Source organism: Hyla sarda, unplaced genomic scaffold (assembly GCF_029499605.1).
Source record: "Hyla sarda isolate aHylSar1 unplaced genomic scaffold, aHylSar1.hap1 scaffold_162, whole genome shotgun sequence".
NCBI lineage: Eukaryota > Metazoa > Chordata > Amphibia > Anura > Hylidae > Hyla > Hyla sarda.
The window spans coordinates 298,095-324,362 of record NW_026608257.1 but is presented as its reverse complement, the minus strand read 5'-3'; the positions used below and the strand labels follow the sequence as shown (position 1 = coordinate 324,362).

General features: G+C 46.6%; 9 non-coding genes and 4 pseudogenes across 9 annotated transcripts; all 13 read right to left on the bottom strand.

Annotated features, from left to right (window-relative positions):
- Positions 1–737: 737 nt before the first annotated feature.
- LOC130311070 (U2 spliceosomal RNA) lies at positions 738–928 on the bottom strand. Its single transcript, XR_008859510.1, has one exon. It is a non-coding gene; the product is annotated as a U2 spliceosomal RNA (small nuclear RNA).
- A 2,111-nt stretch (positions 929–3,039) lies between these two features.
- On the bottom strand, positions 3,040–3,230 carry LOC130311069 (U2 spliceosomal RNA). The gene has a single exon (XR_008859509.1). It is a non-coding gene; the product is annotated as a U2 spliceosomal RNA (small nuclear RNA).
- Positions 3,231–5,303: 2,073 nt separating this feature from the next.
- On the bottom strand, positions 5,304–5,494 carry LOC130311067 (U2 spliceosomal RNA). Its single transcript, XR_008859507.1, has one exon. It is a non-coding gene; the product is annotated as a U2 spliceosomal RNA (small nuclear RNA).
- Positions 5,495–7,589: 2,095 nt separating this feature from the next.
- LOC130311066 (U2 spliceosomal RNA) lies at positions 7,590–7,780 on the bottom strand. Its single transcript, XR_008859506.1, has one exon. It is a non-coding gene; the product is annotated as a U2 spliceosomal RNA (small nuclear RNA).
- Positions 7,781–9,878: 2,098 nt separating this feature from the next.
- On the bottom strand, positions 9,879–10,057 carry LOC130311176 (U2 spliceosomal RNA; annotated as a pseudogene).
- Positions 10,058–10,750: 693 nt separating this feature from the next.
- Positions 10,751–10,927, bottom strand: LOC130311199 (U2 spliceosomal RNA; annotated as a pseudogene).
- Positions 10,928–13,022: 2,095 nt separating this feature from the next.
- LOC130311065 (U2 spliceosomal RNA) lies at positions 13,023–13,213 on the bottom strand. The gene has a single exon (XR_008859505.1). It is a non-coding gene; the product is annotated as a U2 spliceosomal RNA (small nuclear RNA).
- Positions 13,214–15,304: 2,091 nt separating this feature from the next.
- On the bottom strand, positions 15,305–15,495 carry LOC130311064 (U2 spliceosomal RNA). Its single transcript, XR_008859504.1, has one exon. It is a non-coding gene; the product is annotated as a U2 spliceosomal RNA (small nuclear RNA).
- Positions 15,496–17,580: 2,085 nt separating this feature from the next.
- Positions 17,581–17,787, bottom strand: LOC130311171 (U2 spliceosomal RNA; annotated as a pseudogene).
- Positions 17,788–18,449: 662 nt separating this feature from the next.
- On the bottom strand, positions 18,450–18,626 carry LOC130311198 (U2 spliceosomal RNA; annotated as a pseudogene).
- Positions 18,627–20,711: 2,085 nt separating this feature from the next.
- Positions 20,712–20,902, bottom strand: LOC130311063 (U2 spliceosomal RNA). Its single transcript, XR_008859503.1, has one exon. It is a non-coding gene; the product is annotated as a U2 spliceosomal RNA (small nuclear RNA).
- A 2,096-nt stretch (positions 20,903–22,998) lies between these two features.
- LOC130311062 (U2 spliceosomal RNA) lies at positions 22,999–23,189 on the bottom strand. The gene has a single exon (XR_008859502.1). It is a non-coding gene; the product is annotated as a U2 spliceosomal RNA (small nuclear RNA).
- A 2,092-nt stretch (positions 23,190–25,281) lies between these two features.
- On the bottom strand, positions 25,282–25,472 carry LOC130311061 (U2 spliceosomal RNA). The gene has a single exon (XR_008859501.1). It is a non-coding gene; the product is annotated as a U2 spliceosomal RNA (small nuclear RNA).
- Positions 25,473–26,268: the final 796 nt, after the last annotated feature.

Sequence of the window (26,268 nt, the reverse complement as noted above, 5' to 3'; positions counted from 1 at the left end):
GTCTAAAGTATAGATCTCAAAGTCTGTGCACAGAATTTAGCAAGGGCCTCGCACCTTCTGATGCATCAGGTAGGTGCACAATAGCATAGCCTAACCCTCTGTACTTTGGTCTATATTGATGCGGGACATAGACAGCCAGCTGATGACCAATCCATTAGTGCAATGGATGGCTGGAAGCATTTGTCTTTGCCTTTGCAATACCACAGAAGCAATGCATGGTCAATGTACAGCAATGACACACCTGTGTGAACAGCCAGGAGACCCCCCCCCCCCCATGTTATGTTACATAGTTACATAGTTAGTACGGTCGAAAAAAGACATATGTCCATCAAGTTCAACCAGGGAATTAAGGGGTAGGGGTGTGGCGCGATATTGGGGAAGGGATGAGATTTTATATTTCTTCATAAGCATTAATCTTATTTTGTCAATTAGGAACATTCAGCACCCACCCGCTATCAAGGCAGCTGCCTATCATGTCATGCCCTACCTGCACAGGTGTGCTGGCTACTCAAATGATCCAATTAAGGAGGCCATTTAGTCAGCAGCAGCAGAAGTCCTGTGCCTGGACGCTCCAACAGCGGCCAGACACAAGCAGAAGCAGAAGCAGCAGAAGCAGCAGCAGCACCACCTTTTGTTTTTTGGCTGCAGCAGCAGCAAGGCCCACAGGGCTGGCTAGCTGGCTAGCCAGCAAGCAGGTAGCAATGAAAGTAGGAATCTTTCTTTTTAACCCTGTAAGGGGGTGGTGCACTGTACCCGAAGATACTGCCATATCGGGTCAATGCATAGGGCGACGGAAGCAAGCTTCGAAATCGGCCCCCGTTCTCAAAAATCCATTTAATATATGGTCCCCAGATAGGGGACGTATCAGATATTAAACTGATAAGAACAGATACTACACTTGATCTTAGCCAAAAGGCCGAGAAGCGATAACCGTGAAAGGGGCGGGCCCAACAAGGTGCCCTTCATGGGCACTATCACTGCTTGCTGTCAGGGAGGCTGCCAGACAATTTTCCATGCACACTCTGGGCTGGGGGGCAGTCAACCACCAGTACACACAGCAGAACCTAAACCCATACCATTATTGCTAAGCAGCAAGACAGGGGCCCATTGCACTCCCACGGGGCCTTTTTAAATGCAATCCATAACCCGGATTTGCCAGGAACCCTTCTTACTCCTCCTACTTGCATGTGACACTGGGCTTAGGATCTGCATAGGAAACACACACACAAGCACACACCTACCTTTGTTGCCTGCAGATGCCTCCTTGGCTGTCCCCAAACGGTATCAAACCAACACCCACGGGAAGCTGTAAGCATAGAGGACATGCCTGCACCCCATTGGACTTACCTGTGTGGGTTAATCCCGGGTTATTTGACAACCTATGGCGGTGATGGTTCTGCTCAGGCAGAGCAGTGCTGATGCTCCTCATAAAGCTGTCGCTGCTGTGAAGGTTCTAGGTGACATCACAAATCCCTATGGTTACATACACAACAAAGCTGGGTTGTTGTTGTTTACACTCTGCAAGGCCTGTGGAAGTGAGTGACATCATAGCACTGTAGTTCTGAGGGTTCTAGATGGATGCAACAATCTCCTGTTGCTTCTATGAAGGCCATAATAGACGACATCACCAAACAGCTCCATAGTCACATACACAGCAAAGGAGAGATGTTGTTTACACCTAGTGATGTCAGTGGTATTGAGTGACATCACAGCACAGTGCTAAGGCTCCTGGGCCTGGACACAGCAGCGGCTGCAATATCTCAACGGAGAATACGTTTATATATATGTGTGTGTGTGCGCGTATATATATATATATATATATATATATATATATATATATATATATATATATATATATATATTTCTCCGCCGAAATCACTTTTAAACCCATTTCCACCTTTTTTTCCCTTCTCTTCCTCTTACTTTTTTTTCACGTTTTTTTACGTTTTTCTCCTTTTCGCCTCTTTTCTGGGCGTATTATTCTTCTTTTTCTTCTTTTTTTTCGTCTAATGCATACCCCATCAGTGCAGCAATGCTTATTCAATACCGCCAGCAGATGGAGACACTGGGGGATAATTTTCTAAGGATTTATACTGATTTTTCCTGTCTGAATTTGTCGCACAGAAAGTTGCAGGCCAAATATGTGTGACATTTCTGCGACTTTAGCTTCTAGAGCATTTTTACAACATTATACATAGGTGCTGAATACATAAAAAGCGACTGTTCAGCGACAGACAAGTCGCATCGGCTGAAAGTAGGCCAGAATGTCAGTCCATGTTGGAGCAGGTTTAGATACAGTCTAAAGTATAGATCTCAAAGTCTGTGCACAGAATTTAGCAAGGGCCTCGCACCTTCTGATGCATCAGGTAGGTGCACAATAGCATAGCCTAACCCTCTGTACTTTGGTCTATATTGATGCGGGACATAGACAGCCAGCTGATGACCAATCCATTAGTGCAATGGATGGCTGGAAGCATTTGTCTTTGCCTTTGCAATACCACAGAAGCAATGCATGGTCAATGTACAGCAATGACACACCTGTGTGAACAGCCAGGAGACCCCCCCCCCCCATGTTATGTTACATAGTTACATAGTTAGTACGGTCGAAAAAAGAGATATGTCCATCAAGTTCAACCAGGGAATTAAGGGGTAGGGGTGTGGCGCGATATTGGGGAAGGGATGAGATTTTATATTTCTTCATAAGCATTAATCTTATTTTGTCAATTAGGAACATTCAGCACCCACCCGCTATCAAGGCAGCTGCCTATCATGTCATGCCCTACCTGCACAGGTGTGCTGGCTACTCAAATGATCCAATTAAGGAGGCCATTTAGTCAGCAGCAGCAGAAGTCCTGTGCCTGGACGCTCCAACAGCGGCCAGACACAAGCAGAAGCAGAAGCAGAAGCAGCAGAAGCAGCAGCAGCACCACCTTTTGTTTTTTGGCTGCAGCAGCAGCAAGGCCCACAGGGCTGGCTAGCTGGCTAGCCAGCAAGCAGGTAGCAATGAAAGTAGGAATCTTTCTTTTTAACCCTGTAAGGGGGTGGTGCACTGTACCCGAAGATACTGCCATATCGGGTCAATGCATAGGGCGACGGAAGCAAGCTTCGAAATCGGCCCCCGTTCTCAAAAATCCATTTAATATATGGTCCCCAGATAGGGGACGTATCAGATATTAAACTGATAAGAACAGATACTACACTTGATCTTAGCCAAAAGGCCGAGAAGCGATAACCGTGAAAGGGGCGGGCCCAACAAGGTGCCCTTCATGGGCACTATCACTGCTTGCTGTCAGGGAGGCTGCCAGACAATTTTCCATGCACACTCTGGGCTGGGGGGCAGTCAACCACCAGTACACACAGCAGAACCTAAACCCATACCATTATTGCTAAGCAGCAAGACAGGGGCCCATTGCACTCCCACGGGGCCTTTTTAAATGCAATCCATAACCCGGATTTGCCAGGAACCCTTCTTACTCCTCCTACTTGCATGTGACACTGGGCTTAGGATCTGCATAGGAAACACACACACAAGCACACACCTACCTTTGTTGCCTGCAGATGCCTCCTTGGCTGTCCCCAAACGGTATCAAACCAACACCCACGGGAAGCTGTAAGCATAGAGGACATGCCTGCACCCCATTGGACTTACCTGTGTGGGTTAAACCCGGGTTATTTGACAACCTATGGCGGTGATGGTTCTGCTCAGGCAGAGCAGTGCTGATGCTCCTCATAAAGCTGTCGCTGCTGTGAAGGTTCTAGGTGACATCACAAATCCCTATGGTTACATACACAACAAAGCTGGGTTGTTGTTGTTTACACTCTGCAAGGCCTGTGGAAGTGAGTGACATCATAGCACTGTAGTTCTGAGGGTTCTAGATGGATGCAACAATCTCCTGTTGCTTCTATGAAGGCCATAATAGACGACATCACCAAACAGCTCCATAGTCACATACACAGCAAAGGAGAGATGTTGTTTACACCTAGTGATGTCAGTGGTATTGAGTGACATCACAGCACAGTGCTAAGGCTCCTGGGCCTGGACACAGCAGCGGCTGCAATATCTCAACGGAGAATACGTTTATATATATGTGTGTGTGTGCGTATATATATATATATATATATATATATATATATTTCTCCGCCGAAATCACTTTTAAACCCATTTCCACCTTTTTTTCCCTTCTCTTCCTCTTACTTTTTTTTCACGTTTTTTTACGTTTTTCTCCTTTTCGCCTCTTTTCTGGGCGTATTATTCTTCTTTTTCTTCTTTTTTTTCGTCTAATGCATACCCCATCAGTGCAGCAATGCTTATTCAATACCGCCAGCAGATGGAGACACTGGGGGATAATTTTCTAAGGATTTATACTGATTTTTCCTGTCTGAATTTGTCGCACAGAAAGTTGCAGGCCAAATATGTGTGACATTTCTGCGACTTTAGCTTCTAGAGCATTTTTACAACATTATACATAGGTGCTGAATACATAAAAAGCGACTGTTCAGCGACAGACAAGTCGCATCGGCTGAAAGTAGGCCAGAATGTCAGTCCATGTTGGAGCAGGTTTAGATACAGTCTAAAGTATAGATCTCAAAGTCTGTGCACAGAATTTAGCAAGGGCCTCGCACCTTCTGATGCATCAGGTAGGTGCACAATAGCATAGCCTAACCCTCTGTACTTTGGTCTATATTGATGCGGGACATAGACAGCCAGCTGATGACCAATCCATTAGTGCAATGGATGGCTGGAAGCATTTGTCTTTGCCTTTGCAATACCACAGAAGCAATGCATGGTCAATGTACAGCAATGACACACCTGTGTGAACAGCCAGGAGACCCCCCCCCCCCCATGTTATGTTACATAGTTACATAGTTAGTACGGTCGAAAAAAGACATATGTCCATCAAGTTCAACCAGGGAATTAAGGGGTAGGGGTGTGGCGCGATATTGGGGAAGGGATGAGATTTTATATTTCTTCATAAGCATTAATCTTATTTTGTCAATTAGGAACATTCAGCACCCACCCGCTATCAAGGCAGCTGCCTATCATGTCATGCCCTACCTGCACAGGTGTGCTGGCTACTCAAATGATCCAATTAAGGAGGCCATTTAGTCAGCAGCAGCAGAAGTCCTGTGCCTGGACGCTCCAACAGCGGCCAGACACAAGCAGAAGCAGCAGAAGCAGCAGCAGCACCACCTTTTGTTTTTTGGCTGCTGCAGCAGCAGCAAGGCCCACAGGGCTGGCTAGCTGGCTAGCCAGCAAGCAGGTAGCAATGAAAGTAGGAATCTTTCTTTTTAACCCTGTAAGGGGGTGGTGCACTGTACCCGAAGATACTGCCATATCGGGTCAATGCATAGGGCGACGGAAGCAAGCTTCGAAATCGGCCCCCGTTCTCAAAAATCCATTTAATATATGGTCCCCAGATAGGGGACGTATCAGATATTAAACTGATAAGAACAGATACTACACTTGATCTTAGCCAAAAGGCCGAGAAGCGATAACCGTGAAAGGGGCGGGCCCAACAAGGTGCCCTTCATGGGCACTATCACTGCTTGCTGTCAGGGAGGCTGCCAGACAATTTTCCATGCACACTCTGGGCTGGGGGGCAGTCAACCACCAGTACACACAGCAGAACCTAAACCCATACCATTATTGCTAAGCAGCAAGACAGGGGCCCATTGCACTCCCACGGGGCCTTTTTAAATGCAATCCATAACCCGGATTTGCCAGGAACCCTTCTTACTCCTCCTACTTGCATGTGACACTGGGCTTAGGATCTGCATAGGAAACACACACACAAGCACACACCTACCTTTGTTGCCTGCAGATGCCTCCTTGGCTGTCCCCAAACGGTATCAAACCAACACCCACGGGAAGCTGTAAGCATAGAGGACATGCCTGCACCCCATTGGACTTACCTGTGTGGGTTAAACCCGGGTTATTTGACAACCTATGGCGGTGATGGTTCTGCTCAGGCAGAGCAGTGCTGATGCTCCTCATAAAGCTGTCGCTGCTGTGAAGGTTCTAGGTGACATCACAAATCCCTATGGTTACATACACAACAAAGCTGGGTTGTTGTTGTTTACACTCTGCAAGGCCTGTGGAAGTGAGTGACATCATAGCACTGTAGTTCTGAGGGTTCTAGATGGATGCAACAATCTCCTGTTGCTTCTATGAAGGCCATAATAGACGACATCACCAAACAGCTCCATAGTCACATACACAGCAAAGGAGAGATGTTGTTTACACCTAGTGATGTCAGTGGTATTGAGTGACATCACAGCACAGTGCTAAGGCTTCTGGGCCTGGACACAGCAGCGGCTGCAATATCTCAACGGAGAATACGTTTATATATATGTGTGTGTGTGCGCGTATATATATATATATATATATATATATATATATATATATATATATATATTTCTCCGCCGAAATCACTTTTAAACCCATTTCCACCTTTTTTTCCCTTCTCTTCCTCTTACTTTTTTTTCACGTTTTTTTACGTTTTTCTCCTTTTCGCCTCTTTTCTGGGCGTATTATTCTTCTTTTTCTTCTTTTTTTTCGTCTAATGCATACCCCATCAGTGCAGCAATGCTTATTCAATACCGCCAGCAGATGGAGACACTGGGGGATAATTTTCTAAGGATTTATACTGATTTTTCCTGTCTGAATTTGTCGCACAGAAAGTTGCAGGCCAAATATGTGTGACATTTCTGCGACTTTAGCTTCTAGAGCATTTTTACAACATTATACATAGGTGCTGAATACATAAAAAGCGACTGTTCAGCGACAGACAAGTCGCATCGGCTGAAAGTAGGCCAGAATGTCAGTCCATGTTGGAGCAGGTTTAGATACAGTCTAAAGTATAGATCTCAAAGTCTGTGCACAGAATTTAGCAAGGGCCTCGCACCTTCTGATGCATCAGGTAGGTGCACAATAGCATAGCCTAACCCTCTGTACTTTGGTCTATATTGATGCGGGACATAGACAGCCAGCTGATGACCAATCCATTAGTGCAATGGATGGCTGGAAGCATTTGTCTTTGCCTTTGCAATACCACAGAAGCAATGCATGGTCAATGTACAGCAATGACACACCTGTGTGAACAGCCAGGAGACCCCCCCCCCCCCCATGTTATGTTACATAGTTACATAGTTAGTACGGTCGAAAAAAGACATATGTCCATCAAGTTCAACCAGGGAATTAAGGGGTAGGGGTGTGGCGCGATATTGGGGAAGGGATGAGATTTTATATTTCTTCATAAGCATTAATCTTATTTTGTCAATTAGGAACATTCAGCACCCACCCGCTATCAAGGCAGCTGCCTATCATGTCATGCCCTACCTGCACAGGTGTGCTGGCTACTCAAATGATCCAATTAAGGAGGCCATTTAGTCAGCAGCAGCAGAAGTCCTGTGCCTGGACGCTCCAACAGCGGCCAGACACAAGCAGAAGCAGAAGCAGCAGAAGCAGCAGCAGCACCACCTTTTGTTTTTTGGCTGCAGCAGCAGCAAGGCCCACAGGGCTGGCTAGCTGGCTAGCCAGCAAGCAGGTAGCAATGAAAGTAGGAATCTTTCTTTTTAACCCTGTAAGGGGGTGGTGCACTGTACCCGAAGATACTGCCATATCGGGTCAATGCATAGGGCGACGGAAGCAAGCTTCGAAATCGGCCCCCGTTCTCAAAAATCCATTTAATATATGGTCCCCAGATAGGGGACGTATCAGATATTAAACTGATAAGAACAGATACTACACTTGATCTTAGCCAAAAGGCCGAGAAGCGATAACCGTGAAAGGGGCGGGCCCAACAAGGTGCCCTTCATGGGCACTATCACTGCTTGCTGTCAGGGAGGCTGCCAGACAATTTTCCATGCACACTCTGGGCTGGGGGGCAGTCAACCACCAGTACACACAGCAGAACCTAAACCCATACCATTATTGCTAAGCAGCAAGACAGGGGCCCATTGCACTCCCACGGGGCTTTTTTAAATGCAATCCATAACCCGGATTTGCCAGGAACCCTTCTTACTCCTCCTACTTGCATGTGACACTGGGCTTAGGATCTGCATAGGAAACACACACACAAGCACACACCTACCTTTGTTGCCTGCAGATGCCTCCTTGGCTGTCCCCAAACGGTATCAAACCAACACCCACGGGAAGCTGTAAGCATAGAGGACATGCCTGCACCCCATTGGACTTACCTGTGTGGGTTAAACCCGGGTTATTTGACAACCTATGGCGGTGATGGTTCTGCTCAGGCAGAGCAGTGCTGATGCTCCTCATAAAGCTGTCGCTGCTGTGAAGGTTCTAGGTGACATCACAAATCCCTATGGTTACATACACAACAAAGCTGGGTTGTTGTTGTTTACACTCTGCAAGGCCTGTGGAAGTGAGTGACATCATAGCACTGTAGTTCTGAGGGTTCTAGATGGATGCAACAATCTCCTGTTGCTTCTATGAAGGCCATAATAGACGACATCACCAAACAGCTCCATAGTCACATACACAGCAAAGGAGAGATGTTGTTTACACCTAGTGATGCCAGTGGTATTGAGTGACATCACAGCACAGTGCTAAGGCTCCTGGGCCTGGACACAGCAGCGGCTGCAATATCTCAACGGAGAATACGTTTATATATATGTGTGTGTGTGCGCGTATATATATATATATATATATATATATATATATATATATATATATATATTTCTCCGCCGAAATCACTTTTAAACCCATTTCCACCTTTTTTTCCCTTCTCTTCCTCTTACTTTTTTTTCACGTTTTTTTACGTTTTTCTCCTTTTCGCCTCTTTTCTGGGCGTATTATTCTTCTTTTTCTTCTTTTTTTTCGTCTAATGCATACCCCATCAGTGCAGCAATGCTTATTCAATACCGCCAGCAGATGGAGACACTGGGGGATAATTTTCTAAGGATTTATACTGATTTTTCCTGTCTGAATTTGTCGCACAGAAAGTTGCAGGCCAAATATGTGTGACATTTCTGCGACTTTAGCTTCTAGAGCATTTTTACAACATTATACATAGGTGCTGAATACATAAAAAGCGACTGTTCAGCGACAGACAAGTCGCATCGGCTGAAAGTAGGCCAGAATGTCAGTCCATGTTGGAGCAGGTTTAGATACAGTCTAAAGTATAGATCTCAAAGTCTGTGCACAGAATTTAGCAAGGGCCTCGCACCTTCTGATGCATCAGGTAGGTGCACAATAGCATAGCCTAACCCTCTGTACTTTGGTCTATATTGATGCGGGACATAGACAGCCAGCTGATGACCAATCCATTAGTGCAATGGATGGCTGGAAGCATTTGTCTTTGCCTTTGCAATACCACAGAAGCAATGCATGGTCAATGTACAGCAATGACACACCTGTGTGAACAGCCAGGAGACCCCCCCCCCCCCCCCCATGTTATGTTACATAGTTACATAGTTAGTACGGTCGAAAAAAGACATATGTCCATCAAGTTCAACCAGGGAATTAAGGGGTAGGGGTGTGGCGCGATATTGGGGAAGGGATGAGATTTTATATTTCTTCATAAGCATTAATCTTATTTTGTCAATTAGGAACATTCAGCACCCACCCGCTATCAAGGCAGCTGCCTATCATGTCATGCCCTACCTGCACAGGTGTGCTGGCTACTCAAATGATCCAATTAAGGAGGCCATTTAGTCAGCAGCAGCAGAAGTCCTGTGCCTGGACGCTCCAACAGCGGCCAGACACAAGCAGAAGCAGAAGCAGCAGAAGCAGCAGCAGCACCACCTTTTGTTTTTTGGCTGCAGCAGCAGCAAGGCCCACAGGGCTGGCTAGCTGGCTAGCCAGCAAGCAGGTAGCGATGAAAGTAGGAATCTTTCTTTTTAACCCTGTAAGGGGGTGGTGCACTGTACCCGAAGATACTGCCATATCGGGTCAATGCATAGGGCGACGGAAGCAAGCTTCGAAATCGGCCCCCGTTCTCAAAAATCCATTTAATATATGGTCCCCAGATAGGGGACGTATCAGATATTAAACTGATAAGAACAGATTTTTTTTTTTTTTTTTAAAGCCGAGGAACGTGCTTTCGATTCACCCAAAGTGCAAGAAAAAGTGCAAACGTGTTACACTAAAAAAACGTGCACAAAGGATGCGGTCTATCGCAAGCCCTTCTCCGATAGGAGAGAGGCCCCCCAACAAACCTTACCCTTCGCCTCCGGACCAAAAGGTACCTGCGAGGTTCCAGGTTCGATGTCCCTTTTCGCCGAAGCTACTAGGGGACCACAAATGCTCCCGGCATCCCCCTTGGCGTTAGCCAAGGTATCTGCCCGCAGAGCCGATTACGGTAGATACCCTGCCAAAGCAGGAGTACCCGGGGTGTTTGCAGGGAGGTGCGGAACCTAATGGCCACACACACCTCCCCTAGACCGCCAGGAGGGACACCCAGAAGGGCTACCGCATCCTGACAAATCCTGTGAACACACAACACGCAAAAAGTGACACAGTGAAACAAAAAAGAAATAAATAAGTGAATGTGTGCAGATATACTGCCCGGACATCCGGCCGGATCTATAAAAATTTCTCTGATCCTAGCCAGAAGGCCGGGAATCAAGAGGTGAGTGCCACAAGGTGAAGAGATTATGGTGCCCGTGCTTCAACTCAGTGAGTCTATTCTCCCAGTGAGTTTCGGCACCTCGGGGTCACCACTCCCCGAGGCACAAAAGTACCTCGGCTCTAGACCCTCTCAGCCTCATGGCGAGACCCGGAGGGAACAGGTCACATCGGGGCAGCCGTCGAGCTGATTCCTCAGAACCAGCCCCGGAAAGCCCTGGTACACCTGCATCCTCCATGCAGCACCCATCCCCACCAGCGTCACTGTACACCGGCATGAAAAACTGATAAGAACAGATACTACACTTGATCTTAGCCAAAAGGCCGAGAAGCGATAACCGTGAAAGGGGCGGGCCCAACAAGGTGCCCTTCATGGGCACTATCACTGCTTGCTGTCAGGGAGGCTGCCAGACAATTTTCCATGCACACTCTGGGCTGGGGGGCAGTCAACCACCAGTACACACAGCAGAACCTAAACCCATACCATTATTGCTAAGCAGCAAGACAGGGGCCCATTGCACTCCCACGGGGCCTTTTTAAATGCAATCCATAACCCGGATTTGCCAGGAACCCTTCTTACTCCTCCTACTTGCATGTGACACTGGGCTTAGCATCTGCATAGGAAACACACACACAAGCACACACCTACCTTTGTTGCCTGCAGATGCCTCCTTGGCTGTCCCCAAACGGTATCAAACCAACACCCACGGGAAGCTGTAAGCATAGAGGACATGCCTGCACCCCATTGGACTTACCTGTGTGGGTTAAACCCGGGTTATTTGACAACCTATGGCGGTGATGGTTCTGCTCAGGCAGAGCAGTGCTGATGCTCCTCATAAAGCTGTCGCTGCTGTGAAGGTTCTAGGTGACATCACAAATCCCTATGGTTACATACACAACAAAGCTGGGTTGTTGTTGTTTACACTCTGCAAGGCCTGTGGAAGTGAGTGACATCATAGCACTGTAGTTCTGAGGGTTCTAGATGGATGCAAAAATCTCCTGTTGCTTCTATGAAGGCCATAATAGACGACATCACCAAACAGCTCCATAGTCACATACACAGCAAAGGAGAGATGTTGTTTACACCTAGTGATGTCAGTGGTATTGAGTGACATCACAGCACAGTGCTAAGGCTCCTGGGCCTGGACACAGCAGCGGCTGCAATATCTCAACGGAGAATACGTTTATATATATGTGTGTGTGTGCGCGTATATATATATATATATATATATATATATATATATATATATATATATATATATTTCTCCGCCGAAATCACTTTTAAACCCATTTCCACCTTTTTTTCCCTTCTCTTCCTCTTACTTTTTTTTCACGTTTTTTTACGTTTTTCTCCTTTTCGCCTCTTTTCTGGGCGTATTATTCTTCTTTTTCTTCTTTTTTTTCGTCTAATGCATACCCCATCAGTGCAGCAATGCTTATTCAATACCGCCAGCAGATGGAGACACTGGGGGATAATTTTCTAAGGATTTATACTGATTTTTCCTGTCTGAATTTGTCGCACAGAAAGTTGCAGGCCAAATATGTGTGACATTTCTGCGACTTTAGCTTCTAGAGCATTTTTACAACATTATACATAGGTGCTGAATACATAAAAAGCGACTGTTCAGCGACAGACAAGTCGCATCGGCTGAAAGTAGGCCAGAATGTCAGTCCATGTTGGAGCAGGTTTAGATACAGTCTAAAGTATAGATCTCAAAGTCTGTGCACAGAATTTAGCAAGGGCCTCGCACCTTCTGATGCATCAGGTAGGTGCACAATAGCATAGCCTAACCCTCTGTACTTTGGTCTATATTGATGCGGGACATAGACAGCCAGCTGATGACCAATCCATTAGTGCAATGGATGGCTGGAAGCATTTGTCTTTGCCTTTGCAATGCCACAGAAGCAATGCATGGTCAATGTACAGCAATGACACACCTGTGTGAACAGCCAGGAGACCCCCCCCCCATGTTATGTTACATAGTTACATAGTTAGTACGGTCGAAAAAAGACATATGTCCATCAAGTTCAACCAGGGAATTAAGGGGTAGGGGTGTGGCGCGATATTGGGGAAGGGATGAGATTTTATATTTCTTCATAAGCATTAATCTTATTTTGTCAATTAGGAACATTCAGCACCCACCCGCTATCAAGGCAGCTGCCTATCATGTCATGCCCTACCTGCACAGGTGTGCTGGCTACTCAAATGATCCAATTAAGGAGGCCATTTAGTCAGCAGCAGCAGAAGTCCTGTGCCTGGACGCTCCAACAGCGGCCAGACACAAGCAGAAGCAGAAGCAGCAGAAGCAGCAGCAGCACCACCTTATTTTTTTTGGCTGCAGCAGCAGCAAGGCCCACAGGGCTGGCTAGCTGGCTAGCCAGCAAGCAGGTAGCAATGAAAGTAGGAATCTTTCTTTTTAACCCTGTAAGGGGGTGGTGCACTGTACCCGAAGATACTGCCATATCGGGTCAATGCATAGGGCGACGGAAGCAAGCTTCGAAATCGGCCCCCGTTCTCAAAAATCCATTTAATATATGGTCCCCAGATAGGGGACGTATCAGATATTAAACTGATAAGAACAGATACTACACTTGATCTTAGCCAAAAGGCCGAGAAGCGATAACCGTGAAAGGGGCGGGCCCAACAAGGTGCCCTTCATGGGCACTATCACTGCTTGCTGTCAGGGAGGCTGCCAGACAATTTTCCATGCACACTCTGGGCTGGGGGGCAGTCAACCACCAGTACACACAGCAGAACCTAAACCCATACCATTATTGCTAAGCAGCAAGACAGGGGCCCATTGCACTCCCACGGGGCTTTTTTAAATGCAATCCATAACCCGGATTTGCCAGGAACCCTTCTTACTCCTCCTACTTGCATGTGACACTGGGCTTAGGATCTGCATAGGAAACACACACACAAGCACACACCTACCTTTGTTGCCTGCAGATGCCTCCTTGGCTGTCCCCAAACGGTATCAAACCAACACCCACGGGAAGCTGTAAGCATAGAGGACATGCCTGCACCCCATTGGACTTACCTGTGTGGGTTAAACCCGGGTTATTTGACAACCTATGGCGGTGATGGTTCTGCTCAGGCAGAGCAGTGCTGATGCTCCTCATAAAGCTGTCGCTGCTGTGAAGGTTCTAGGTGACATCACAAATCCCTATGGTTACATACACAACAAAGCTGGGTTGTTGTTGTTTACACTCTGCAAGGCCTGTGGAAGTGAGTGACATCATAGCACTGTAGTTCTGAGGGTTCTAGATGGATGCAACAATCTCCTGTTGCTTCTATGAAGGCCATAATAGACGACATCACCAAACAGCTCCATAGTCACATACACAGCAAAGGAGAGATGTTGTTTACACCTAGTGATGTCAGTGGTATTGAGTGACATCACAGCACAGTGCTAAGGCTCCTGGGCCTGGACACAGCAGCGGCTGCAATATCTCAACGGAGAATACGTTTATATATATGTGTGTGTGTGCGCGTATATATATATATATATATATATATATATATATATATATATATATTTCTCCGCCGAAATCACTTTTAAACCCATTTCCACCTTTTTTTCCCTTCTCTTCCTCTTACTTTTTTTTCACGTTTTTTTACGTTTTTCTCCTTTTCGCCTCTTTTCTGGGCGTATTATTCTTCTTTTTCTTCTTTTTTTTCGTCTAATGCATACCCCATCAGTGCAGCAATGCTTATTCAATACCGCCAGCAGATGGAGACACTGGGGGATAATTTTCTAAGGATTTATACTGATTTTTCCTGTCTGAATTTGTCGCACAGAAAGTTGCAGGCCAAATATGTGTGACATTTCTGCGACTTTAGCTTCTAGAGCATTTTTACAACATTATACATAGGTGCTGAATACATAAAAAGCGACTGTTCAGCGACAGACAAGTCGCATCAGCTGAAAGTAGGCCAGAATGTCAGTCCATGTTGGAGCAGGTTTAGATACAGTCTAAAGTATAGATCTCAAAGTCTGTGCACAGAATTTAGCAAGGGCCTCGCACCTTCTGATGCATCAGGTAGGTGCACAATAGCATAGCCTAACCCTCTGTACTTTGGTCTATATTGATGCGGGACATAGACAGCCAGCTGATGACCAATCCATTAGTGCAATGGATGGCTGGAAGCATTTGTCTTTGCCTTTGCAATACCACAGAAGCAATGCATGGTCAATGTACAGCAATGACACACCTGTGTGAACAGCCAGGTGACCCCCCCCCCCCCCATGTTATGTTACATAGTTACATAGTTAGTACGGTCGAAAAAAGACATATGTCCATCAAGTTCAACCAGGGAATTAAGGGGTAGGGGTGTGGCGCGATATTGGGGAAGGGATGAGATTTTATATTTCTTCATAAGCATTAATCTTATTTTGTCAATTAGGAACATTCAGCACCCACCCGCTATCAAGGCAGCTGCCTATCATGTCATGCCCTACCTGCACAGGTGTGCTGGCTACTCAAATGATCCAATTAAGGAGGCCATTTAGTCAGCAGCAGCAGAAGTCCTGTGCCTGGACGCTCCAACAGCGGCCAGACACAAGCAGAAGCAGAAGCAGCAGAAGCAGCAGCAGCACCACCTTTTGTTTTTTGGCTGCAGCAGCAGCAAGGCCCACAGGGCTGGCTAGCTGGCTAGCCAGCAAGCAGGTAGCAATGAAAGTAGGAATCTTTCTTTTTAACCCTGTAAGGGGGTGGTGCACTGTACCCGAAGATACTGCCATATCGGGTCAATGCATAGGGCGACGGAAGCAAGCTTCGAAATCGGCCCCCGTTCTCAAAAATCCATTTAATATATGGTCCCCAGATAGGGGACGTATCAGATATTAAACTGATAAGAACAGATACTACACTTGATCTTAGCCAAAAGGCCGAGAAGCGATAACCGTGAAAGGGGCGGGCCCAACAAGGTGCCCTTCATGGGCACTATCACTGCTTGCTGTCAGGGAGGCTGCCAGACAATTTTCCATGCACACTCTGGGCTGGGGGGCAGTCAACCACCAGTACACACAGCAGAACCTAAACCCATACCATTATTGCTAAGCAGCAAGACAGGGGCCCATTGCACTCCCACGGGGCCTTTTTAAATGCAATCCATAACCCGGATTTGCCAGGAACCCTTCTTACTCCTCCTACTTGCATGTGACACTGGGCTTAGGATCTGCATAGGAAACACACACACAAGCACACACCTACCTTTGTTGCCTGCAGATGCCTCCTTGGCTGTCCCCAAACGGTATCAAACCAACACCCACGGGAAGCTGTAAGCATAGAGGACATGCCTGCACCCCATTGGACTTACCTGTGTGGGTTAAACCCGGGTTATTTGACAACCTATGGCGGTGATGGTTCTGCTCAGGCAGAGCAGTGCTGATGCTCCTCATAAAGCTGTCGCTGCTGTGAAGGTTCTAGGTGACATCACAAATCCCTATGGTTACATACACAACAAAGCTGGGTTGTTGTTGTTTACACTCTGCAAGGCCTGTGGAAGTGAGTGACATCATAGCACTGTAGTTCTGAGGGTTCTAGATGGATGCAACAATCTCCTGTTGCTTCTATGAAGGCCGTAATAGACGACATCACCAAACAGCTCCATAGTCACATACACAGCAAAGGAGAGATGTTGTTTACACCTAGTGATGTCAGTGGTATTGAGTGACATCACAGCACAGTGCTAAGGCTCCTGGGCCTGGACACAGCAGCGGCTGCAATATCTCAACGGAGAATACGTTTATATATATGTGTGTGTGTGCGCGTATATATATATATATATATATATATATATATATATATATATTTCTCCGCCGAAATCACTTTTAAACCCATTTCCACCTTTTTTTCCCTTCTCTTCCTCTTACTTTTTTTTCACGTTTTTTTACGTTTTTCTCCTTTTCGCCTCTTTTCTGGGCGTATTATTCTTCTTTTTCTTCTTTTTTTTCGTCTAATGCATACCCCATCAGTGCAGCAATGCTTATTCAATACCGCCAGCAGATGGAGACACTGGGGGATAATTTTCTAAGGATTTATACTGATTTTTCCTGTCTGAATTTGTCGCACAGAAAGTTGCAGGCCAAATATGTGTGACATTTCTGCGACTTTAGCTTCTAGAGCATTTTTACAACATTATACATAGGTGCTGAATACATAAAAAGCGACTGTTCAGCGACAGACAAGTCGCATCGGCTGAAAGTAGGCCAGAATGTCAGTCCATGTTGGAGCAGGTTTAGATACAGTCTAAAGTATAGATCTCAAAGTCTGTGCACAGAATTTAGCAAGGGCCTCGCACCTTCTGATGCATCAGGTAGGTGCACAATAGCATAGCCTAACCCTCTGTACTTTGGTCTATATTGATGCGGGACATAGACAGCCAGCTGATGACCAATCCATTAGTGCAATGGATGGCTGGAAGCATTTGTCTTTGCCTTTGCAATACCACAGAAGCAATGCATGGTCAATGTACAGCAATGACACACCTGTGTGAACAGCCAGGAGACCCCCCCCCCCCATGTTATGTTACATAGTTACATAGTTAGTACGGTCGAAAAAAGACATATGTCCATCAAGTTCAACCAGGGAATTAAGGGGTAGGGGTGTGGCGCGATATTGGGGAAGGGATGAGATTTTATATTTCTTCATAAGCATTAATCTTATTTTGTCAATTAGGAACATTCAGCACCCACCCGCTATCAAGGCAGCTGCCTATCATGTCATGCCCTACCTGCACAGGTGTGCTGGCTACTCAAATGATCCAATTAAGGAGGCCATTTAGTCAGCAGCAGCAGAAGTCCTGTGCCTGGACGCTCCAACAGCGGCCAGACACAAGCAGAAGCAGAAGCAGCAGAAGCAGCAGCAGCACCACCTTTTGTTTTTTGGCTGCAGCAGCAGCAAGGCCCACAGGGCTGGCTAGCTGGCTAGCCAGCAAGCAGGTAGCAATGAAAGTAGGAATCTTTCTTTTTAACCCTGTAAGGGGGTGGTGCACTGTACCCGAAGATACTGCCATATCGGGTCAATGCATAGGGCGACGGAAGCAAGCTTCGAAATCGGCCCCCGTTCTCAAAAATCCATTTAATATATGGTCCCCAGATAGGGGACGTATCAGATATTAAACTGATAAGAACAGATTTTTTTTTTTTTTTAAGCCGAGGAACGTGCTTTCGATTCACCCAAAGTGCAAGAAAAAGTGCAAACGTGTTACACTAAAAAAACGTGCACAAAGGATGCGGTCTATCGCAAGCCCTTCTCCGATAGGAGAGAGGCCCCCCAACAAACCTTACCCTTCGCCTCCGGACCAAAAGGTACCTGCGAGGTTCCAGGTTCGATGTCCCTTTTCGCCGAAGCTACTAGGGGACCACAAATGCTCCCGGCATCCCCCTTGGCGTTAGCCAAGGTATCTGCCCGCAGAGCCGATTACGGTAGATACCCTGCCAAAGCAGGAGTACCCGGGGTGTTTGCAGGGAGGTGCGGAACCTAATGGCCACACACACCTCCCCTAGACCGCCAGGAGGGACACCCAGAAGGGCTACCGCATCCTGACAAATCCTGTGAACACACAACACGCAAAAAGTGACACAGTGAAACAAAAAAGAAATAAATAAGTGAATGTGTGCAGATATACTGCCCGGACATCCGGCCGGATCTATAAAAATTTCTCTGATCCTAGCCAGAAGGCCGGGAATCAAGAGGTGAGTGCCACAAGGTGAAGAGATTATGGTGCCCGTGCTTCAACTCAGTGAGTCTATTCTCCCAGTGAGTTTCGGCACCTCGGGGTCACCACTCCCCGAGGCACAAAAGTACCTCGGCTCTAGACCCTCTCAGCCTCATGGCGAGACCCGGAGGGAACAGGTCACATCGGGGCAGCCGTCGAGCTGATTCCTCAGAACCAGCCCCGGAAAGCCCTGGTACACCTGCATCCTCCATGCAGCACCCATCCCCACCAGCGTCACTGTACACCGGCATGAAAAACTGATAAGAACAGATACTACACTTGATCTTAGCCAAAAGGCCGAGAAGCGATAACCGTGAAAGGGGCGGGCCCAACAAGGTGCCCTTCATGGGCACTATCACTGCTTGCTGTCAGGGAGGCTGCCAGACAATTTTCCATGCACACTCTGGGCTGGGGGGCAGTCAACCACCAGTACACACAGCAGAACCTAAACCCATACCATTATTGCTAAGCAGCAAGACAGGGGCCCATTGCACTCCCACGGGGCCTTTTTAAATGCAATCCATAACCCGGATTTGCCAGGAACCCTTCTTACTCCTCCTACTTGCATGTGACACTGGGCTTAGCATCTGCATAGGAAACACACACACAAGCACACACCTACCTTTGTTGCCTGCAGATGCCTCCTTGGCTGTCCCCAAACGGTATCAAACCAACACCCACGGGAAGCTGTAAGCATAGAGGACATGCCTGCACCCCATTGGACTTACCTGTGTGGGTTAAACCCGGGTTATTTGACAACCTATGGCGGTGATGGTTCTGCTCAGGCAGAGCAGTGCTGATGCTCCTCATAAAGCTGTCGCTGCTGTGAAGGTTCTAGGTGACATCACAAATCCCTATGGTTACATACACAACAAAGCTGGGTTGTTGTTGTTTACACTCTGCAAGGCCTGTGGAAGTGAGTGACATCATAGCACTGTAGTTCTGAGGGTTCTAGATGGATGCAAAAATCTCCTGTTGCTTCTATGAAGGCCATAATAGACGACATCACCAAACAGCTCCATAGTCACATACACAGCAAAGGAGAGATGTTGTTTACACCTAGTGATGTCAGTGGTATTGAGTGACATCACAGCACAGTGCTAAGGCTCCTGGGCCTGGACACAGCAGCGGCTGCAATATCTCAACGGAGAATACGTTTATATATATGTGTGTGTGTGCGCGTATATATATATATATATATATATATATATATATATATATATTTCTCCGCCGAAATCACTTTTAAACCCATTTCCACCTTTTTTTCCCTTCTCTTCCTCTTACTTTTTTTTCACGTTTTTTTACGTTTTTCTCCTTTTCGCCTCTTCTCTGGGCGTATTATTCTTCTTTTTCTTCTTTTTTTTCGTCTAATGCATACCCCATCAGTGCAGCAATGCTTATTCAATACCGCCAGCAGATGGAGACACTGGGGGATAATTTTCTAAGGATTTATACTGATTTTTCCTGTCTGAATTTGTCGCACAGAAAGTTGCAGGCCAAATATGTGTGACATTTCTGCGACTTTAGCTTCTAGAGCATTTTTACAACATTATACATAGGTGCTGAATACATAAAAAGCGACTGTTCAGCGACAGACAAGTCGCATCGGCTGAAAGTAGGCCAGAATGTCAGTCCATGTTGGAGCAGGTTTAGATACAGTCTAAAGTATAGATCTCAAAGTCTGTGCACAGAATTTAGCAAGGGCCTCGCACCTTCTGATGCATCAGGTAGGTGCACAATAGCATAGCCTAACCCTCTGTACTTTGGTCTATATTGATGCGGGACATAGACAGCCAGCTGATGACCAATCCATTAGTGCAATGGATGGCTGGAAGCATTTGTCTTTGCCTTTGCAATACCACAGAAGCAATGCATGGTCAATGTACAGCAATGACACACCTGTGTGAACAGCCAGGAGACCCCCCCCCCCCATGTTATGTTACATAGTTACATAGTTAGTACGGTCGAAAAAAGACATATGTCCATCAAGTTCAACCAGGGAATTAAGGGGTAGGGGTGTGGCGCGATATTGGGGAAGGGATGAGATTTTATATTTCTTCATAAGCATTAATCTTATTTTGTCAATTAGGAACATTCAGCACCCACCCGCTATCAAGGCAGCTGCCTATCATGTCATGCCCTACCTGCACAGGTGTGCTGGCTACTCAAATGATCCAATTAAGGAGGCCATTTAGTCAGCAGCAGCAGAAGTCCTGTGCCTGGACGCTCCAACAGCGGCCAGACACAAGCAGAAGCAGAAGCAGCAGAAGCAGCAGCAGCACCACCTTTTGTTTTTTGGCTGCAGCAGCAGCAAGGCCCACAGGGCTGGCTAGCTGGCTAGCCAGCAAGCAGGTAGCAATGAAAGTAGGAATCTTTCTTTTTAACCCTGTAAGGGGGTGGTGCACTGTACCCGAAGATACTGCCATATCGGGTCAATGCATAGGGCGACGGAAGCAAGCTTCGAAATCGGCCCCCGTTCTCAAAAATCCATTTAATATATGGTCCCCAGATAGGGGACGTATCAGATATTAAACTGATAAGAACAGATACTACACTTGATCTTAGCCAAAAGGCCGAGAAGCGATAACCGTGAAAGGGGCGGGCCCAACAAGGTGCCCTTCATGGGCACTATCACTGCTTGCTGTCAGGGAGGCTGCCAGACAATTTTCCATGCACACTCTGGGCTGGGGGGCAGTCAACCACCAGTACACACAGCAGAACCTAAACCCATACCATTATTGCTAAGCAGCAAGACAGGGGCCCATTGCACTCCCACGGGGCCTTTTTAAATGCAATCCATAACCCGGATTTGCCAGGAACCCTTCTTACTCCTCCTACTTGCATGTGACACTGGGCTTAGGATCTGCATAGGAAACACACACACAAGCACACACCTACCTTTGTTGCCTGCAGATGCCTCCTTGGCTGTCCCCAAACGGTATCAAACCAACACCCACGGGAAGCTGTAAGCATAGAGGACATGCCTGCACCCCATTGGACTTACCTGTGTGGGTTAAACCCGGGTTATTTGACAACCTATGGCGGTGATGGTTCTGCTCAGGCAGAGCAGTGCTGATGCTCCTCATAAAGCTGTCGCTGCTGTGAAGGTTCTAGGTGACATCACAAATCCCTATGGTTACATACACAACAAAGCTGGGTTGTTGTTGTTTACACTCTGCAAGGCCTGTGGAAGTGAGTGACATCATAGCACTGTAGTTCTGAGGGTTCTAGATGGATGCAACAATCTCCTGTTGCTTCTATGAAGGCCATAATAGACGACATCACCAAACAGCTCCATAGTCACATACACAGCAAAGGAGAGATGTTGTTTACACCTAGTGATGTCAGTGGTATTGAGTGACATCACAGCACAGTGCTAAGGCTCCTGGGCCTGGACACAGCAGCGGCTGCAATATCTCAACGGAGAATACGTTTATATATATGTGTGTGTGTGCGCGTATATATATATATATATATATTTATATATATATATATATATATATATTTCTCCGCCGAAATCACTTTTAAACCCATTTCCACCTTTTTTTCCCTTCTCTTCCTCTTACTTTTTTTTCACGTTTTTTTTACGTTTTTCTCCTTTTCGCCTCTTTTCTGGGCGTATTATTCTTCTTTTTCTTCTTTTTTTTCGTCTAATGCATACCCCATCAGTGCAGCAATGCTTATTCAATACCGCCAGCAGATGGAGACACTGGGGGATAATTTTCTAAGGATTTATACTGATTTTTCCTGTCTGAATTTGTCGCACAGAAAGTTGCAGGCCAAATATGTGTGACATTTCTGCGACTTTAGCTTCTAGAGCATTTTTACAACATTATACATAGGTGCTGAATACATAAAAAGCGACTGTTCAGCGACAGACAAGTCGCATCGGCTGAAAGTAGGCCAGAATGTCAGTCCATGTTGGAGCAGGTTTAGATACAGTCTAAAGTATAGATCTCAAAGTCTGTGCACAGAATTTAGCAAGGGCCTCGCACCTTCTGATGCATCAGGTAGGTGCACAATAGCATAGCCTAACCCTCTGTACTTTGGTCTATATTGATGCGGGACATAGACAGCCAGCTGATGACCAATCCATTAGTGCAATGGATGGCTGGAAGCATTTGTCTTTGCCTTTGCAATACCACAGAAGCAATGCATGGTCAATGTACAGCAATGACACACCTGTGTGAACAGCCAGGAGACCCCCCCCCCCCCCCCATGTTATGTTACATAGTTACATAGTTAGTACGGTCGAAAAAAGACATATGTCCATCAAGTTCAACCAGGGAATTAAGGGGTAGGGGTGTGGCGCGATATTGGGGAAGGGATGAGATTTTATATTTCTTCATAAGCATTAATCTTATTTTGTCAATTAGGAACATTCAGCACCCACCCGCTATCAAGGCAGCTGCCTATCATGTCATGCCCTACCTGCACAGGTGTGCTGGCTACTCAAATGATCCAATTAAGGAGGCCATTTAGTCAGCAGCAGCAGAAGTCCTGTGCCTGGACGCTCCAACAGCGGCCAGACACAAGCAGAAGCAGAAGCAGCAGAAGCAGCAGCAGCACCACCTTTTGTTTTTTGGCTGCAGCAGCAGCAAGGCCCACAGGGCTGGCTAGCTGGCTAGCCAGCAAGCAGGTAGCAATGAAAGTAGGAATCTTTCTTTTTAACCCTGTAAGGGGGTGGTGCACTGTACCCGAAGATACTGCCATATCGGGTCAATGCATAGGGCGACGGAAGCAAGCTTCGAAATCGGCCCCCGTTCTCAAAAATCCATTTAATATATGGTCCCCAGATAGGGGACGTATCAGATATTAAACTGATAAGAACAGATACTACACTTGATCTTAGCCAAAAGGCCGAGAAGCGATAACCGTGAAAGGGGCGGGCCCAACAAGGTGCCCTTCATGGGCACTATCACTGCTTGCTGTCAGGGAGGCTGCCAGACAATTTTCCATGCACACTCTGGGCTGGGGGGCAGTCAACCACCAGTACACACAGCAGAACCTAAACCCATACCATTATTGCTAAGCAGCAAGACAGGGGCCCATTGCACTCCCACGGGGCCTTTTTAAATGCAATCCATAACCCGGATTTGCCAGGAACCCTTCTTACTCCTCCTACTTGCATGTGACACTGGGCTTAGGATCTGCATAGGAAACACACACACAAGCACACACCTACCTTTGTTGCCTGCAGATGCCTCCTTGGCTGTCCCCAAACGGTATCAAACCAACACCCACGGGAAGCTGTAAGCATAGAGGACATGCCTGCACCCCATTGGACTTACCTGTGTGGGTTAAACCCGGGTTATTTGACAACCTATGGCGGTGATGGTTCTGCTCAGGCAGAGCAGTGCTGATGCTCCTCATAAAGCTGTCGCTGCTGTGAAGGTTCTAGGTGACATCACAAATCCCTATGGTTACATACACAACAAAGCTGGGTTGTTGTTGTTTACACTCTGCAAGGCCTGTGGAAGTGAGTGACATCATAGCACTGTAGTTCTGAGGGTTCTAGATGGATGCAACAATCTCCTGTTGCTTCTATGAAGGCCATAATAGACGACATCACCAAACAGCTCCATAGTCACATACACAGCAAAGGAGAGATGTTGTTTACACCTAGTGATGTCAGTGGTATTGAGTGACATCACAGCACAGTGCTAAGGCTCCTGGGCCTGGACACAGCAGCGGCTGCAATATCTCAACGGAGAATACGTTTATATATATGTGTGTGTGTGCGCGTATATATATATATATATATATATATATATATATATATATATATTTCTCCGCCGAAATCACTTTTAAACCCATTTCCACCTTTTTTTCCCTTCTCTTCCTCTTACTTTTTTTTCACGTTTTTTTACGTTTTTCTCCTTTTCGCCTCTTTTCTGGGCGTATTATTCTTCTTTTTCTTCTTTTTTTTCGTCTAATGCATACCCCATCAGTGCAGCAATGCTTATTCAATACCGCCAGCAGATGGAGACACTGGGGGATAATTTTCTAAGGATTTATACTGATTTTTCCTGTCTGAATTTGTCGCACAGAAAGTTGCAGGCCAAATATGTGTGACATTTCTGCGACTTTAGCTTCTAGAGCATTTTTACAACATTATACATAGGTGCTGAATACATAAAAAGCGACTGTTCAGCGACAGACAAGTCGCATCGGCTGAAAGTAGGCCAGAATGTCAGTCCATGTTGGAGCAGGTTTAGATACAGTCTAAAGTATAGATCTCAAAGTCTGTGCACAGAATTTAGCAAGGGCCTCGCACCTTCTGATGCATCAGGTAGGTGCACAATAGCATAGCCTAACCCTCTGTACTTTGGTCTATATTGATGCGGGACATAGACAGCCAGCTGATGACCAATCCATTAGTGCAATGGATGGCTGGAAGCATTTGTCTTTGCCTTTGCAATACCACAGAAGCAATGCATGGTCAATGTACAGCAATGACACACCTGTGTGAACAGCCAGGAGACCCCCCCCCCCCCCCCCATGTTATGTTACATAGTTACATAGTTAGTACGGTCGAAAAAAGACATATGTCCATCAAGTTCAACCAGGGAATTAAGGGGTAGGGGTGTGGCGCGATATTGGGGAAGGGATGAGATTTTATATTTCTTCATAAGCATTAATCTTATTTTGTCAATTAGGAACATTCAGCACCCACCCGCTATCAAGGCAGCTGCCTATCATGTCATGCCCTACCTGCACAGGTGTGCTGGCTACTCAAATGATCCAATTAAGGAGGCCATTTAGTCAGCAGCAGCAGAAGTCCTGTGCCTGGACGCTCCAACAGCGGCCAGACACAAGCAGAAGCAGAAGCAGCAGAAGCAGCAGCAGCACCACCTTTTGTTTTTTGGCTGCAGCAGCAGCAAGGCCCACAGGGCTGGCTAGCTGGCTAGCCAGCAAGCAGGTAGCAATGAAAGTAGGAATCTTTCTTTTTAACCCTGTAAGGGGGTGGTGCACTGTACCCGAAGATACTGCCATATCGGGTCAATGCATAGGGCGACGGAAGCAAGCTTCGAAATCGGCCCCCGTTCTCAAAAATCCATTTAATATATGGTCCCCAGATAGGGGACGTATCAGATATTAAACTGATAAGAACAGATACTACACTTGATCTTAGCCAAAAGGCCGAGAAGCGATAACCGTGAAAGGGGCGGGCCCAACAAGGTGCCCTTCATGGGCACTATCACTGCTTGCTGTCAGGGAGGCTGCCAGACAATTTTCCATGCACACTCTGGGCTGGGGGGCAGTCAACCACCAGTACACACAGCAGAACCTAAACCCATACCATTATTGCTAAGCAGCAAGACAGGGGCCCATTGCACTCCCACGGGGCCTTTTTAAATGCAATCCATAACCCGGATTTGCCAAGAACCCTTCTTACTCCTCCTACTTGCATGTGACACTGGGCTTAGGATCTGCATAGGAAACACACACACAAGCACACACCTACCTTTGTTGCCTGCAGATGCCTCCTTGGCTGTCCCCAAACGGTATCAAACCAACACCCACGGGAAGCTGTAAGCATAGAGGACATGCCTGCACCCCATTGGACTTACCTGTGTGGGTTAAACCCGGGTTATTTGACAACCTATGGCGGTGATGGTTCTGCTCAGGCAGAGCAGTGCTGATGCTCCTCATAAAGCTGTCGCTGCTGTGAAGGTTCTAGGTGACATCACAAATCCCTATGGTTACATACACAACAAAGCTGGGTTGTTGTTGTTTACACTCTGCAAGGCCTGTGGAAGTGAGTGACATCATAGCACTGTAGTTCTGAGGGTTCTAGATGGATGCAACAATCTCCTGTTGCTTCTATGAAGGCCATAATAGACGACATCACCAAACAGCTCCATAGTCACATACACAGCAAAGGAGAGATGTTGTTTACACCTAGTGATGTCAGTGGTATTGAGTGACATCACAGCACAGTGCTAAG